The sequence below is a fragment of the Tursiops truncatus genome, chromosome 10, assembly GCF_011762595.2.
Source record: "Tursiops truncatus isolate mTurTru1 chromosome 10, mTurTru1.mat.Y, whole genome shotgun sequence".
Lineage (NCBI taxonomy): Eukaryota > Metazoa > Chordata > Mammalia > Artiodactyla > Delphinidae > Tursiops > Tursiops truncatus.
The window spans coordinates 62,616,398-62,630,547 of record NC_047043.1 but is presented as its reverse complement, the minus strand read 5'-3'; the positions used below and the strand labels follow the sequence as shown (position 1 = coordinate 62,630,547).

Here is a 14,150-nt window from a genome sequence, read left to right as displayed (position 1 = left end):
TCAGACTATACTACAAAGCTACAGTTATCAAGACGGTATGGTACTGGCACAAAAACAGAAAGATAGATCAATGGAACAGGATAGAAAGCCCAGAGATAAACCCATGCACATATGGACACCTTATCTTTGATAAAGGTGGCAGGAATGTACAGTGGAGAAAGGACAGCCTCTTCAATAAGTGGTGCTGGGAAAACTGGACAGGTACATGTAAAAGTATGAGATTAGATCACTCCCTAACACCATACACAAAAATAAGCTCAAAATGGATTAAAGACCTAAATATAAGGCCAGAAACTATCAAACTATTAGAGGAAAACATAGGCAGAACACTCTATGACATAAATCACAGCAAGATCCTTTCTGACCCACCTCCTAGAGTAATGGAAATGAAAACAAAAATAAACAAATGGGACCTAATGAAACTTCAAAGCTTTTGCACAGCAAAGGAAACCATAAACAAGACCAAAAGACAACCCTCAGAATGGGAGAAAATATTTGCAAATGAAGTAACTGACAAAGGATTAATCTCCAAAATTTACAAGCAGGTCATGCAGCTCAATAACAAAAAAACAAACAACCCAATCCAAAAATGGGCAGAAGACCTAAATAGACATTTCTCCAAAGAAGATATACAGACTGCCAACAAACACATGAAAGAATGTTCAACATCATTAATCATTAGAGAAATGCAAATCAAAACTACAATGAGATATCATCTCCCACCAGTCAGAATGGCCATCATCAAAAAATCTAGAAACAATAAATGCTGGAGAGGGTGTGGAGAAAAGGGAACACTCTTGCACTGCTGGTGGGAATGTGAATTGGTTCAGCCACTATGGAGAACAGTATGGAGGTTCCTTAAAAAGCTACAAATAGAACTACCATATGACCCAGCAATCCCACTACTGGGCATATACCCTGAGAAAATCGAAATTCAAAAAGAGTCATGTACCAAAATGTTCATTGCAGCTCTATTTACAATAGCCCGGAGATGGAAACAACCTAAGTGCCCATCATCGGATGAATGGATAAAGAAGATGTGGCACATATATACAATGGAATATTACTCAGCCATAAAAAGAAACGAAATTGAGCTATTTGTAATGAGGTGGATAGACCTAGAGTCTGTCATACAGAGTGAAATAAGTCAGAAAGAAAAAGACAAATACCGTATGCTAACACATATATATGGAATTTAAGAAAAAAAAATGTTGAAGAACCTAGGGGTAAGGCAGGAATAAAGACGCAGTTCTCTCCTAGAGAACGGACTTGAGGTTATGGGGAGGGGGAAGGGTGAGCTGTGACAGGGCGAGAGAGAGTCATGGACATATACACACTAACAAACGTAGTAAGGTAGATAGCTAGTTGGAAGCAGCCGCATGGCACAGGGATATTGGCTTGGTGCTTTGTGACAGCCTGGAGGGGTGGGATAGGGAGGGTGGGAGGGAGGGAGACGCAAGAGGGAAGAGATATGGGAACATATGTATATGTATAACTGATTCACTTTGTTATAAAGCAGAAACTAACACACCATTGTAAAGCAATTATACCCCAATAAAGATGTTAAAAAAAAAAAAAAAAGGTATCCAAATTAGAAAGGAAAAAGCAAAATTATCTCTTTTCACAGACATGAACTCATATGTGAAAATACCCTTAGAGATTGCACCAAAAAAAATCTGTTCGAATTAATCAATGAATTCAGTGAAGTTTCAGGATACAGAATCAATACACAAAAATCACAATTAAAGAAAATTTTTTTTGAATTTCAAGTCCAATAGCATCAAAAAGAATAAATTACTTAGAAGTAAAATTAAGCAAGAAGGCCAAAGACTTGCATAGAGAAAACTACAAAACTTTGCTGAAAGAAATTAAAGACATAAATAAATGGAAAGATATCTGATACTCATGTATTAAAAGACTTAATATTAAGGTGGCAAGCCTCCCTAAAGTGATAGTTTTTGGATTTTACTTTTTTACAGATTCAGTGCAATCCACATCAAAATCCCAATGGCATTTTTTGCAGAAATAGAAAAATCCATCCTAAAAATTCATATGGAATCTCAAGGGACCACCCCCCACACCAAATAGCCAAAACAATCTTGAAAAAGAAGAACAAAACTGGAGATCCCACAATTCCTCATTTCAAAACCTATTACAAAGCTATAATAATCAAAACAGTTTGGTACTGGCAATAAAGACATATGGACTAATGGAGTAAAAGAGAGTGCCCAGAAATAAACCCTCAAATATGTGGTGTTATGGACTGAATAATGCCCCCCCTCACCAATTCATACTAAAGTCCTAACTCCCAGTATCTCCGAATGTGACTGTATTTTAGGAGATAGAGCCTTAAAGAGGTAATTACAGTGAAATGAGGTCCTAGAGGTGGGCCCTAATCCAATATGACTGTTGGCCTTCTACAGATATACATAGAGGGACAACCATGTGAAGATACAGGGAGAAGATGGTCATCCACAAGTCAAAGAAAGAATCCTTAGAAGAAGTCAGCTTTGCCAACACCTTGATCTCAGACTACTAGCCTCTACAACTGTGAGAAAATAAATTTCCGTTGTTTAAGTCAGCAGTCTGGGGTACTTGGTTATGGCAGCCAGAGCAAACTAATACACATAGTGAAATGATTTTTTTTTTTGAAATGATTTTTGACAGGGGTGCCAAGACCATTCAATGGGGGACAGTCTTTTCAATTTATGGTGCTGGGAAAACTAAATATCTACATGCAGAAGAGTGAAGCTGGAAACTTTCTTTACACCATTTACAAAAATAAACTCAAAATGGAGCAAAGACCTAAATATAAGAGCTGAAACTATAAAACTCTTAAAAGAAATAAAAGGGAAAATCTTCGTGGCATTGAATTTGGCAATGATTTCTTGGATGTGACTTGAAGAGCACAAGCAACAACAAAAAAATTGTAAACTGGACTACATCAAAATTTAAAACTTCTGAGCATCAAAAGGACACAACCAACAAAGTAAAAAGGCAACCCATGGAATGGAAGAAAATATTTGCAAATCATATATCTGATAAGTGGTTAATATCCAGAATATATGAAGAACTCCTACAACTTAACAACAGAAACTCGATTCAAAAATGGATAAAAAGGGACTTCCCTGGTAGCGCAGTGGTTAAGAATCTGCCTGCCAATGCAGGGAACACGGGTTCGATCCCTGGTCTGGGAAGATCCCACATGCCGCGCAGCAACCAAGCCCATGCACCACAACTACAGAGCCTGTGCTCTAGAGCCCGAGAGCCACAACTACTGAGCCCACGTGCCACAACTACTGAAGCCCACGTGCCTGGAGCCCATGTTCTGCAACAAGAGAAGCCACTGCAATGAGAAGCCCGCGCACCACAACTAGAGAAAGTCCACGCACAGCAACGAAAACCCAACACAGCCAAAACAAAAATGGATAAAGGGGATCAGAATCAAGATGGTGGAGTAGTAGAACATGGAACTCTTGTATCTCTTCCCACAAATACATCAAGAATACGTTTACAGATGGAACAATTCTCACACAACACCTACTGAACACTGGCAGAAGACCTCAAACACCTGAAAGGACAAGAAAGATGGCCACGTAACTGGGTACGGCAAAAGGAAAAAAAAATAAAGAGGAAGCAGATGGGTCCTGCACCCCTAGGAGGGAGCTGAAGGAGAGGTTCCCACACCCTGGGAAGTCCCCTCACCAGAGGAAAGATCAGCAGGGACAGAAAAGAAGCTTCCAAGGCTCAGAGACAGCAACAACCAGTTAGTGGCAGGCAGGACAGCCAGAGATTACACAAATGGGCCGTGCCACTGCCCTGTGCATCCCAGCCTTAGAAGCACCTTTGCTGGTATGGGCAGGGGCTGGGTGCAGGAACGTGGGGTTTAGAGGACAGACCCGGGGAGAGGACTGCTGTTGGCTGCATGGAGACAGCCTAAAGGGGCTGGAGTGTGGGGCACAGCGACCAGGAGTGTTCATGGAAGAAGCCCAGGCTGCCACAGAAGCGAAGTGCCATTGTTAAGTGGCGCAGGGAGAGATGGGGCCACCATTGCAGCCTCTTTCCCCACCCACCAGCTCCTACCTCCATAGGCTCTGGCCGCTGCCCCAGCTCCCTTCTGCCTGGGCAGGCCAATGCACTCCAGCTGCCACCTCAGTTCCCTCCCACCTGGGCAGGCTCACAAGTTCCAGCCACTGCTTCAGCAGCCCTGGGCGCAGACACCAGTGGGTTGCCCACACACAGAGGTGGGGCTGAAATCACAGCTGAGCCCCAGGGGCCGTGTGACTTAGGAAGCAGAGATGAAATCTCTCCCTGTGGCTGAACGAACCGCAGATTTACACCTCCGCTGCCAGCTTTGTATATTCAGTGCCTGCAGAACATCTGAACAGAAAACTGGTGCTCCCATGGCTGGGACAGGTCTGGCCTTGGCAGCTGTGGGCATTGTGGGCATGTACACCAGGCGGCTGGGCTGAGCCAGGGTCTGAGCTGCCTCCATAGCACCCACAGAAGGTCCAGGTGCACGAGTACTGCAGTCTTGGGACCTGACTTCTGTGGATCTGCGCTGGTGGCATTGTGAAAACAAAGCCTGAGAGGTACCAGGGAGGACTGCCAGCATACCTACGGTTGAGGTGGGGCCGAGGGCAGTGCCAATAACAGTGTACTCTGAGAGTCTGCACAATAGGTGAAAGGTGACACAATGGAGCACACTCACAGGTGAACAGCTCAGGAGGAGGAGGAGTATCAATGGCTCCTCTCCCAGTGGGAGCACCCCAATCCAACCTACCTTGCACCACATACCAGAAATGCAACTCAGAAACGGATCTGGGGGCTGCTACTCCAACAACTGGGGAGCACACCCTGCCCCGGACAAGGCAGTGAAAACCATAGAGCAAAGAGGAGGCCCTGCTCAATATCCAGTGCTGGCTCTGGTCAGCACATCAGTCACACCTCCTATCAAGGGGATGATAGCCAGCATACAGTGAGGAAAGAGGTGGCAGGCATCCATACTAAAAACAGCCCTCACATCCAAAAATATTAAGCCCACACAGGCTACACAGGAATGTTTCCACATAAAAATAGCCCTCCAAGACCACAGTAGATAATTGTTTCTCCTCAACTCGTTCAGCAAGAGAAATATAAGTAAAATGAAGAAGCAGAGGAACCACTCCCAATTAAAAGATCAAGAGAATACCCCTGAAGAACAAACAATGAAGCAGACCTCTTCAGTCTAACAGACACCAAGTTCAAAAAGGAGATAATGAGGGACTTCTCTGGTGGCGCAGTGCTTAAGAATCTGCCTGCCAATGCAGGGGACACAGGGAAAATTCCACATGCTGCAGAGCAGCTAAGCCCGTGCACCACAACTACTGAGCCTGCACTCTAGAGCCCGTGAGCCACAACTACTGAGCCCATGCACCACAACTACTGAAGCTCATGCAGCTAGAGCCCATGCTCCGCAACAAGAGAAGCCACTGCAATGAGAAGCCCGCACACCACAACAAAGAGTAGCCCCCACTCGCCACAACTAGAGAAAGCCCGCACAGCAACGAAGACCCAATGCAGCCAGAACTAAACAAAAATAAAAAAGGAGGGCTTCCCTGGTGGTGCAGTGGTTGAGAGTCTGCCTGCCGATGCAGGGGACATGGGTTCGTGCCCTGGTCCAGGAAGATCCCACATGCCGTGGAGCGGCTGGACCTGTGAGCCATGGCCATTAAGCCTGCGCATCCGGAGCCTGTGCTCCGCAACGGGAGAGGCCACAACAGTGAGAGGCCCGCGTACCGCAAAAAAATAAAAAAGGAGATAATGAAAATACTGAAGGAATTGAGAAAAGCTATCAACAGAAATGCAGACTACTGTAAAAAGGAACTAGAAATTATAAGGAGGAGCCAAGAAAAATTAGTGAATTCATTTGAAGAGATGAAAGCTGGACCAAAGGCTATGAACAGAGGAATGAATAATGCAGAACAAATAAGTGATCTAGAAGAGAGAATAATGGAAATCACCCAATTAGAACAGCAGACAGAAACCCAAATGACAAAAAATGAAAGCAATATGAGACCTATGGGATAACATAAAGTGGGCCAATCTATGCATAATAGGGATCCCAGAAGGAGAAGAAAGAGAAAAAGGTAATGAAACTGTGTTTGAAGAAATTATGGCTGAAAACTTCCCAAACCTAAAGAAGGAAACATATCCAGATACAGGAAGCACAGAGGGCTCTGAACAAGATAAACCTAAACAGACCTACACCAAGACATATTAAAAAAAGTTAAAAATAAAGAGAAGGTTCTAAAGGCAACAAGAGAAAAACAAAGAATTAATTACAAGGGAACAACCATAAGGTTATCAGCTGATTTCTCTACAGAAATGCTGCAGGCTAGAAGGGAGTGGCAAGATATATTCAAAGTCCCCAAATGGAAAAATCTGCAACCTAGGATACTCTACCCAGCAAGATTATCATTTAGAACAGAAAGAGAGATAAAGAATTTCTCAGATAGCAAAAAGGAAAAGAATACAGCAATACTAAACCTATCCTAAAGGAAATATTGAAAGGTCTTCTCTAAGTAGAAAAGTAGAGGGAATTCCCTGGCAGTCCAGTGGTTAGGACTCTGTGCTGCCACTGCAGGGGGCCTGTGTTTGATCCAGGGTCAGGAAAGTAAGATCCCACAGGCCGCATGGCACAGCCAAAAAATAAATAAATACGAAAAGCAGTAAGAATCTACAGGAAAGAGAAAATCATAATTGGCAAGTAAATCATTTAAACAAGAAAGTACACACACAGATTTTTAAAATAGTAAAAAAATTTTTGTGAAAGCAATGATAACCACAATGAATGGCAAAAGGATAAACATGAAGATGCAAAAGAGGACATCAAAATCATTAAATGTGGGAGAGGAGAGTAAGAAAATGTAGATTTTTTTTTCTATAAGGTGTTTGAGCCTATCTGACTACCAGTCTAAAGCAAGTAGATATAGGAAGGAGTTAACATACTTGAAAAACAGGGCAACCACATACAACAGATTCACAAAAAAACAAAAAGAAGAGAAGATAAGCGTAATACAAAAGAAAATCATCAAACCACAAAAGAAAAAAGAAAGGGACAAAGAAGAAATATAAAATCAACGGGAGTGCTCACTTCGGCAGCCATATACTAAAACTGGAACAATACAGAGAAGATTAGCATGGCCCCTGCACAAGGATGACACGCAAATTCATGAAGCGTTCTATATATTTTTTTGATACAGCCACTATGGAGAACAGTATGGAGGTTCCTTAAAAAACGAAAACTAGAACTACCATACGACCCAGCAATCCCACTACTGGGCATATATCCTGAGAAAACCATAATTCAAAGAGTCATGTACCACAATGTTCACTGCAGCTTTATTTACAGTAGCCAGGTCATGGAAGCAACCTAAATGCCCATCAACAGATGAATGGATGAAGAAGATGTGGCACATATATACAATGGAATATTACTCAGCCGTAAAAAGAAATGAAATTGAGTTATTTGTAGTGAGGTGGATGGACCTAGAGTCTGTCATACAGAGTGAAGTAAATCAGAAAGAGAAAAACAAATACCACATGCTAACATATATATGTGGAATTTAAAAAAAAAGTTATGAAGAACCTAGGGGCAGGACAGGAATAAAGACGTAGACGTAGAGAATGGACTTGAGGGCACGGGGAGGAGGAAGGGTAAGTTGGGACAAAGTCAGAGAGTGGCATGGACTTATATATACCACCAAATGTAAAATAGATAGCTAGTGGGAAGCAGCCGCATAGCACAGGGAGATCAGCTCGGTGCTCTGTGACCACCTAGAGGGGTGGGATAAGGAGGGTGGGAGGGAGAGCAAAGGGGGAGGAGATATGAGGATATATGTATATGTATAGCTGATTCACTTTGTTATAAAGCAGAAACTAACACACCATTGTAAAGCAATTACACTCCAATAAAGATGTAAAAAAATATATAATAGAAATAAAAAAAAATCAATGGGAAAACAAGGTTTAAAATGGCAATAAATACATACTTATCAATAATTACCTTAAATGTCAATGGACTAAAGGCTCCAATCAAAAGAAACAGAGTGGCAGACTGGATTAAAAAAATAAGAGCCTACAATATGCTGCCTACAAGAGACCCACTTTGGGGCAAAGGACACACATAGATTAAAAGTGAGGGGATGGAAAAAGACATTTCATGCAAACGGAAATGACAAGAAAGCAGGGGTCACAATATACATATCAGACAAAATAGACTTTAAAACAAAGGCTATAAAGAAAGATAAAGAAGGACACTGTACAATGATAAAAAGATCAACACAAGGAGAGGATATTACACTTGTCAACATATATGCACCCAACACAGGAACACCCAAATAAATAAAACAAATACTAACAGACATAAAGGGAGAAACTAACAAGAATACATTAACAGTAGGAGACTTTAATACCCCACTCACATCAATGGACAGATCTTTGAGACAGAAAATCAATAAGGCAACAAAGATCCTAAATAATACAATAGAAAAGTTAAACTTAATTGATATCTTCAGGACATTACATCCAAAAAAACCCAGAATACACATTCTTTTCAAGTGCACATGGAACATTCTGTAGGACTGACCATATACTAGGGCACAAAACAAGCCTCAACAAATTTAATAGTATAGAAATTATTTCAAGCCTCTTTTCTGACCACAACAGCATGAAACTAGAAATCAACCACAGAGAAAGAAACAAGAAAAAACCAATTACATGGAGACTAAACAACAAACCACTAAAAAAACCAAAGGGTCAACAAGAAAAATCAAAGAAATTAAAAAATACCTTGAGGCAGGGCTTCCCTGGTGGCTCAGTGGTTGAGAGTCTGCCTGCCAATGCAGGGGACACAGGTTCGTGCCCCGGTCCAGGAAGATCCCACATGCCGCAGAGCGGCTGGGCCCGTGAGCCATGGCCGCTGACCCTGCGCGTCCGGAGCCTGTGCTCCGCAATGCGAGAGGCCACAACAGTGAGAGGCCTGCGTACCACAAACAAAAAAAAAACCAAAAACCTTGAGGCAAATGACAATGAAAACACAACCATAAATATCTCTGGGATGCAGTTCTTAGATGCAGTTCTTAGAGGGAAGTTCATTGCAATACAGGCCTTCCTTAAGAAACAGGAAAAATCTCAAATAAACAACCTAGCCCACCATCTAGAAGAATTAGAAAAAGAAGTACAAACAAAACTGAAAGTCAGCAGAAGGAAGGAGATAATAAAGATCAGAGAGGAAATAAATAAAACAGAGATAAAAGAACAAGACAAAAAAATCAATAAAACCAAGAGCTGGTTTTTTGAAAGGGTAAACAAGATTGACAAACCTCTAGCCAGGCTCACCAAGAAGAAAAGAGAGAAGACACAAACAAAATAAGAAATGAAAGAGGAGAAATCACAACAGATACTGCAGAAATACAAAAAGCCGTACGAGAATACTATGAATAATTATAGGCCAACGAATTTGACAACTTCAAAGAAATGGACAACTTTCTAGAAACATACAGCCCATCAAAACTGAATGAATGGGCTTCCCTGGTGGCGCAGTGGTTGACAATTTGCCTGCCAATGCAGGGGACATGGGTTCGAGCCCTGGTCTGGGAAGATCCCACATGCTGCGGAGCAACTAGGCCCGTGAGCCACATCTACTGATCCTGTGCGTCTGGAGCCTGTGCTCCACAACACGAGAGGCCACAACAGTGAGAGGCCCGTGCACTGCAATGAAGAGTGGCCCCCGCTCGCTGCAACTAGAGAAAGCCCATGCACAGAAACGAAGACCCAACACACACCCTGATACCAAAACCAAAGACACTACCAAAAAAGAAAATTACAGGTCAATATCTTTGATGAATATAGACACAAAAATTCTCAAACCAAATCCAAGAATACATAAAACAGGTCATACACCACAATCAAGTTGGATTCATCCCAGGGTCACAAAGATGGTTCAACATACACAAGTCAATCAATGTGATACACCACATTAACAAAAGAAAGGACAGAAACCAGGACTTTCCTGGTGGCCCAGTGGTTAAGACTCCATGCTTCCACTGCAGGGGGCATGGGTACAATCCCTGGTCAGGGAACTAAGATCCCATGTGCCACATGGCATGGCCAAAAAAAACAAAACGGGGGGGTGAGGGGCAGAAATGACAGAAGCTACATGATCATCTCAAAAGATACAGAAAAAGAATTTTATAAAATTCAACATCCATTCATGATAAAAACCCTTACAAAAGTGGGTATAGAGGGACTATAACTCGACATAATAAAAGCTATTTATGAACTTCCCTGGTGGTGCAGTGATTAAGAATCCGCCTGCCAAAGCAGGGAACATGGGTTTGAACCCTGGTCCTGGAAGATCCCACATGCCACAGAGCAACTAAGCCCGTGCGCCACAACTACTGAGCCTTGCTCTAGAGCCTGCAAGCCACAACTACTGAGACCATGTGCCACAACTACTGAAGCCTGAGGGCCCAGAGCCCGTGCTCCGCAACAAGAGAAGCCACCACAATGAGAAGCCTGCTTGCCGCAACTAGAGAAAGCCAGCGTGCAGCAATGAAGACCCAACGCAGCCAAAAATTTAAAAAAATAAGTTTTTTAAAAAAAAACACCTCATGGTAACTGCAAACTGAAAATCTATAATAGATACACACAAAAAAAGAAGAAGGAATCCAAATAAAACACTACAGTCAGTCATCAAATCACAAGAGAACAAAAGGGTAGAAAAAAGACTTACAAAAACAAATAAAAGGGGCTTCCCTGGTGTCACAGTGGTTAAGAATCCACCTGCCAATGCAGGGGACACGGGTTCGAGCCCTGGCCTGGGAAGATCCCACATGCCGTGGAGTAACTAAGCCCGTGCGCCACAACTACTGGGCCTGAGCTCTAGAGCCTGCAAGCCACAACTACTGAGCCCATGTGCCACAACTACTGAAGCCTGCACGCTTAGAGCCCGTGCTCCGCAACGAGAGAAGCCACGACAATGAGAAGCCCATGCACAGCAGTGAAGAGTAGCCCCCGCTCATCACAACTAGATAAAACCCACGCACAACAACGAAAACCCAACACAGCCAAAAATTAATTAATTAAAAAACAACAACAAATCCAAAACAATTAACAAAATGGCAATAAGAACATAATATCGATAATTACCTTAAACATAAACAGATTAAATGCTCCAACCAAAAGACACAGACTGCTTGAATGGATACAAAAACAAGACCCATTTATATGCTGTCTACAAGAGACCCACTTCAGATCTAGGGACACATACAGGCTGAAAATGATGATACAGAAAAAGGTATTCCATGCAAATGGAAATCAAAAGAAAGCTGGAGTAGCAATACAGTAAGTCCCCTACAAACCTTCAAGTTGCAAACTTTCAAAGACGTGAACGTGCATTCTCATGTCTAATCATGTAAGTCAGTTCATGTGTCTGGCGTACATTGTCACATGCGTGCATCTTCTACCGGTGGCTGTGTTTTTGTGTACTTTACTGTACAGTACTGTATAGAGTACAGTAGTACAGTATCTTTATTTCCAGCCCAGGATGTCCGGAAGCAAGCATAAATGCAGCGGTGGTGTAGCTGGTACAGTACTACCCAAACATCACTGGAACATTTTTTTCAAGACGGTAGATGGAATTGAAGGAATCAGAACCTGCACCGTCAACTTCAGGCGTGAGTGAAACTGCAGCTTGCCCTCCATCTCCTATTGCTGATAATCCATCAGCCCTACCATCTCCCACCTCCTCTCCCTCCTCCAGTCAGTAACTCTTCTTGCCTGTTCACTCGATACCAGCCCCTATATGCAGTTGTTGTACTGTATTACTGTACTTTTCAAGGTACTATATTGTAAGATTAAAAATGTTTTCTTTATTTTTTGTGGGTTTTTTTAATGTATTATTTGTGTGAAAAGTATTATAAACCTAACACAGTACAGTACTATACAGCTGACTGTGTTAGCTGGGTACCTAGGCTAACTCTGTTAGACTTACAAACAAAACGGGACTTACGAACACACTCTTGGAACAGAACTCGTTCGTATGTAGGGGACTTACTATACTCATACCAGATAAAACAAACTTTAAAATAAAGAGTGTTATAAGAGACAAAGAAGGACACTACATAATGATCAAGGGATCAATCCAAAAAGAAGATATAACAATTGTAAATATATATGCACCCAACACAGGAGCACATCAATATATAAGGCAAATACTAACAGCCATAAAAGGAGAAAGCAACAGTAACACAGTAATGGTGGGGGACTTTAACACCCCACTTTCATCAAGGGACAGATCATCCAGACAGAAAGTCAATAAGGAAACACAGTCCTTAAGACACATCAGACCAGATGAACTTAATTGATATTTATAGTGCATTCCATCCAAAAGCAGCAGAATACAGATTCTTTTCAAGTGCACATGGAACATTCTCCAAGACTGATCACATGCTGGGCCACAAAGCAAGCCTTAGTAAAGTTAAGAAAATTAAATCATATCAAGCGTCTTCTCTGGCCACAAGACTGAGATTAGAAATCAACTACAAGGGGAAAATGATAAAAAACACGAACACATGGAGGCAAATAATATGGTACTAAACCATCAATGGATCACTGAATAAATCAAAGAGGAAATCAAAAAATACCTAGAGAAAAATGAAAATGAAAGCACAATGATCCAAAACCTATGGGACACAGCAAAAGCAATTCTAAAAGGGAAGTTTACAGCAATACAATCTTACCTCAGGAAACAAGAAAAATCTCAAACAACCTATCCTTACACCTAAAGCAACTAGAGAAAGAAGAACAAACAAAACGAGAAGTTAGTAGAAGGAACGAAATCATAAAGACCACAGCAGAAATAAATGAAATAGAGATGGAGAGAACAATAGAAAAGATCAAAGAAACTAAAAGCTGGTTCTTTGAAAAGATAAACAAAATTGATAAACCTTTAGCCAGTTTCATCAAGGAAAACAGGGACAGGGCTCAAATCAGTAAAATTAGAAATGAAAACTAAGTTACAACTGACAGCACAGAAATATTGGGTTGGCCAAAAAATTTGTTCGGTTTTAAGTAAAAATAAAAGACACACTTTCATTTTCACCAAGAACTGTATTCAACAATGTATTCGGTAACCAAACGAACTTTTTGGCCAACCCAATACAAAGAATCACAAGCGACTACTACATGCAGCTATATGCCAATAAAATGGAAACATAGAAGAAATGGGCAAATTCTTAGAAAGGTACAATCTTCTAAGACTGAACCAGGAAGAATGAGAAAATATGAACAGACCAATCACAAGTACTGAAATTGAAACTGTGATTTAAAAACTCCCAACAAACAAAAGTCCAGGACCAGATGGCTTCACAGGCAAATTCTATCAAACATCTAGAGAAAAGAGTTAATACCTGTCCTTCTAAAACTATTCCAAAAAATTGCAGAGGAAGGAACACTCCCAAACTCATTCTATAAGGCCACCATCCAGAAAGTGTCCAGAAAGTAGACATACAGGGAACACACCTCAACATAATAAAGGCCATATATGACAAATCTATACCTAACATCAAACTCAATGGTGAAAAGCTGAAAACATTTCCTCTAAGATCAGGAACAAGACATGGATGCCCACTCTTGCCATTTTTATTCAACATAGTTATGGAAGTCCTAGCCGTGGTGATCAGAGAAGAAGAAGAAATAAAAGGAATCCAAATTGGAAAAGAAGAAGTAAAACTGTCAACTGTTTGTAGATAACATGATACTATACACAGAAAATCCTAAAGATGTCACCAGAAAACTACTAGAGGTCATCAATGAATTCGTAAAATTGCAGGATACAAAACTAATACACAGAAATCTGTTGCATTTCTATATACTAACAACAAAAGATCAGAAAGATTAATCAAGGAAACGATCCCATTTACCATCACAACAAAAAGAACAAAATACCTAGGAATAAACCTACCTAAGGAGGCAAAAGACCTGTACTCAGAAAACAATAAGATATTGATGAAAGAAATTAAATATGACACAAACAGATGGAGAGATATACCATGTTCTTGGATTGGAAAAATCAATACTGTGAAAATGACTATACTACCCAAAAC

The 14,150-nt window shown here is 41.3% G+C and overlaps 1 protein-coding gene and 1 non-coding gene across 5 annotated transcripts in view; one reads left to right on the top strand and one right to left on the bottom strand.

Moving 5' to 3' along the window:
• The window catches only part of PTPN23 (protein tyrosine phosphatase non-receptor type 23), a 39,887-nt gene that overhangs the window by 15,397 nt on the left and 10,340 nt on the right, over positions 1 to 14,150 (bottom strand). The gene's annotated exons all lie outside the window — the stretch shown is intronic.
• On the top strand, positions 7,129 to 7,233 carry LOC117314046 (U6 spliceosomal RNA). The gene has a single exon (XR_004528729.1). It is a non-coding gene; the product is annotated as a U6 spliceosomal RNA (small nuclear RNA).